Here is a 4,314-nt window from a genome sequence, read left to right as displayed (position 1 = left end):
TTTTATTAAAATACTGTCATTATTAATGGCTGCAAGAGATACCTTGAAATGCTGGAGCTGAACTATAATTTTGACTTTTATTTTTATGATATTCTTACACTTCAGGATAACTCAAATTAAAAATTGCAGGAGTGGGGTTGGAAGTCATAAGTTAGTACAGTGTTAATGTATTAAATCAGCTTATTAAAAAATTAAATTATAAATTATTGAAAGAGGAGTGTGCATTGCCTAAAATTGCAGATTGGCACTATATTCAGTTTAAATACCTCTTGATTTCAAAGTTTGGTCCAAGTGCAAAAGCAGCATTTAAAATTCCTAAACTACGATCATTCTGGAAATATGTTTTGAACAATTCCAGCTAAACATTATTTGGTACAGATAATTAAAAAGTGCTGTTAATGTGAATATAACTTATTTGCAAGAATATTTGGATTATATATAAAATTGAGAATCTTTAGCATAATTTTGTTTTGTTTTAAAGTTTTAAAACATTATTTTCATGTTACTGAGGTAAAATTCCTGCTGCTTCCAATAGATGTCTCTGCACCATTTCCTTGGAGTATCATTTATTTAAAGAGGTTTAATGAAATTTTAATGGCGACAAAATTTCCTAGGAGACTGTAGTCTAAGACAGTTTTTCATATACCGTTCTATCCTTTCACTAATTTTCAAAGAATTTTATGTTACACCTCTTGAAGTTACATCTCCTTAGTTTCCCCCTCACTTGCTTTTCCTCTGGTGCTTTTATTTCATGAATTAAGGTAAATCATACTTTATAAAGAATGACATTGTAAATAAAACTGCTCTGGAAGCAGAGATGGAGTAGCACATGCACATACTCTAGACTTCATACAACCACTATAAATAACAATAGAATACAAAAACGCTGCCAGAGTTAAGCTCATACATTTACCACAGGGAATATATTTAAGACATTTAGCAGACTAAGAAGTTGTAAGGGCTCTTAGAGGTCTTCTAGTCCAACCTCCTGCTCAAGCACAAACCCTATGGCATTTCAGACAAGTTATTGTCCAATCTCCATTTGCTCCATTGGCTGGATTGTGTTCTGTTTAAGCCATTTCAGAAGTGAAATTTAACAGTGTATTTTAAATATAAATCAGTATACTTGGGCATCTTTAATGCTGCGTAAAAAAAGTAAATGTTCTGGAGAAAATCTGCAAAATGCTATTCACAAATTTCGTGGTGTAAGTAGCATTCCTTCAATGACTCTGGCGTAGTTACGTCCCAAACCCAGCAGAGGGTGATCTTGTCTATGAAGAGAAATCAGGCAGGCTATATGTCTGTAGTTTTGTAGGAGTGCTCATAGTTTGGAGTCCTGTAAAAGTTTTCCCTAGAAGTCTGCTTGCAAACAACAGAACAGAAAAGCAATTTTCTTATTTTATTTTATTTGTTCTGCAATGCTTTTCTTTGCTTCACCATCCCATTAGCCCCTTCATGGTTGTGTATGCATTTTCAATGTATACAAATAATTATGTGATTATTAGATATTTAGAAATCCTCCATCTTGTTATCGTTCGTGATCTGTACATTATAAAAGCTATGAAGATTAGTTTGGATAGAGCCTAGCAAAATCTCTCAACTGAACAGAAATGTAATATTGTACTTTCCTGATGCCAGCTAGGTTTGGTTCTATGGTGTTAAACTAAGTAGAAAGTGCTCATTTAGCACCTTGATATTTTAGTTTCCAGATTGTGTGCATGTCTAATGATCCTCATTAGCAAACATCACTACTACAAAGAGAGATTCAAATCCAGATTTAAAATACTAGTTGTAGGACGAAATAACAATACTTTTAGCCTTAGCAGCAGCTGAATACTAGATTACCAAGGCCTTTAGGCTGATTAGAACATATATAATACTTCCATGTTATTATTGTTATCATTTTCTAGTCTGGTTTAAACTGTTATTAAATAAATGAGTTAAGTAAACACTCAGGTTCATCCAGTCACCCCAATTTTATCCCAAATTAAGGGATTACAGGATCGTAAAGAGAAATGTTTCATTGTCCTAAAACAAGTTCAGAAATGATGTCAATAAGGAAAACAAGAGACCATTGAAGAAACCAACAATAATAAATAAAATAATAGTGACAAAACACAGGAACTCCCCTGTATTCCAGTTCAATCAGTCACTCAAAGCCAATGTGGTTGCTGCTTCTGGATTACAAATGACTCTCTGAGTTCAGGAGAAAGGTCTCTCCTGTCATTTGTAATTAGAGCCATCACGGAGAGGAACATTTTATATTCTTTACCTCCCTGGTGCTTTCTGTCCCTAACAGATCTTGTTAGTAATCTGTTTTGAGACGGTATGTTTCATAGTCACTTGTGGAGATAGACAGCTGTAAAAATCAAATCAATAAATAAATTACACACTGCCCGGTGTTAGCTTGTGTGAGATGAGCAGCTACGTAAATGGGATAAATTAAATAAATAGATACTGTGTATCTTGAGACAATCTTACTAATTGATCTGTTGGCATATATTACTTGCTCATCAGGCTATTCATTTTGGTTTTAAACAATGTCATTATGCAAAGTGTAGAAAGGGAGTAAGAAATGGTAAGTAAAAGAAATGAAATATGACAATTAAAATGTATAGTTACCGTAAGTCTAATATATGCCAAGTACCCTTTCCTTAGAAACCTTCATTTCTCCCACCAGGTTTATTCATACGGAGCATTTCGATCTTTACATTTCTTGCCCCTCTTTTTCTGAGGAAGTCATCAGTTACTTTCAACCAAAACTTATTTTTTTCCTCTTGATCAATTCATTATTTTCTCATATGTTTGTTTTTCAGTTTGAGTCTCATTCATTTGCGGATAACATATTAATATCATGAAGGGTTTTGCGTAGTTCCCAGTAGAAATTCATACATTGATATAAACATCACACATGACTTCTGATTGGCACAAGACATTAACAATAGCAAATTAACATATTGGAGTGGAAATATATTTTGTATATGGAAACAATGTTAAGGAATTGATGTTGGCAGAATACACTGGCTTTTGAAGGATAACATCTTTGGAATACAATATGCCATGTTAAATGGGTGAAAGAGATATTTGACAATAATAGGTAGTCCTCGAATCACAATAGTTCATTTAGTGACCAAAGTTACAACAGCATTGAAAAAAAATGACATGATCATTTTTCCCATTTACAGCATCTCCATGGTCACATGATTAAAATTTAGCATGGAAATGGCAATGACATACAGGGAAAACTTATACAAAATGTTCTACAAATGGCACCTACCACCAGCAAGAATAGCAAGAATGTTTCCAGAATGTTCACCAGTGTGCTGGAAATGTAACCAAGCACACGGAACTTTTTATCACAAGTGGTGGACGTCTGCATCTGCAAAAAAAATACTGGACAAAAATACAAAAACTGGCTCGAAGGGATTTTACACAACTAATAGAATTAAAACTGGAACTATTCTTATTTGGAGTAATTATAGGGAACTATGAGAAAAAACCAAATACCTAATACTACATATAATCACAGCAGCAAGAATCACATATGCACAGAACTGGAAAAACAAATATACACCAACAGAAGAAAACATGATTTAAAAAATACTGGAGTGTTCTGAAATGGAAAGACTCACAAAAGAACTAAAAGACAAAGAGGAATCCAAGTACTACTTGGAGTGGAATCTATGGTACAAATGGCTAGAGGAAAAAGGTAAAAAATATAGGAAAGCAATAAAGGGAGGAAAAAAGATCAAGAGACTAGAAAATAAATATATAACAAGAGGAGGAAAATATAAGGTAGATTGTATATAAAAATAATACGAAATGAGAAATTTAAGAGAATCAAATGTGTATATAAGATGCATTGTATGGAACCAATAGAGATAAGATATGTAAAATATCTTTATATTTAGATATGTAAAATATCTTTATATTTTATATAGATATGGATATAGATGTATAAAGTATATATGTATAGATAAAAGAAAAATAATGGATATTTAAAAGATGTAGAAGTGTTGCAAAGATAATATAAATGTATATTTAAAATATTTTTTAAAAAGATTAAAATTTAGCATGGCAACTGGTTCACATTTATGATAATTGCAGTATCCCATAATCATGTGATAGGCTTTTGTGAATTTCTGACAAGCCAAGTCAATGGGGAAGCCAGATTCGCTTAACAGCCATGTTGCTAACTTAATAACTGCAGTGATTCACTTAATAACTGTAGCAAGAAAGGTCATAAAACTCACTTAACAAATGTTTCACTTAGCACCAGAAACGTTGATCTCAATTGTGGTTGTAACTAGAGCA

The sequence above is a fragment of the Thamnophis sirtalis genome, unplaced genomic scaffold (genome assembly GCF_051295495.1).
Source record: "Thamnophis sirtalis isolate CommonGarterSnake01/CBP01778 unplaced genomic scaffold, rThaSir2_p1.2 scaffold_3, whole genome shotgun sequence".
NCBI lineage: Eukaryota > Metazoa > Chordata > Lepidosauria > Squamata > Natricidae > Thamnophis > Thamnophis sirtalis.
Note: the sequence above shows the minus strand (reverse complement) of the source record.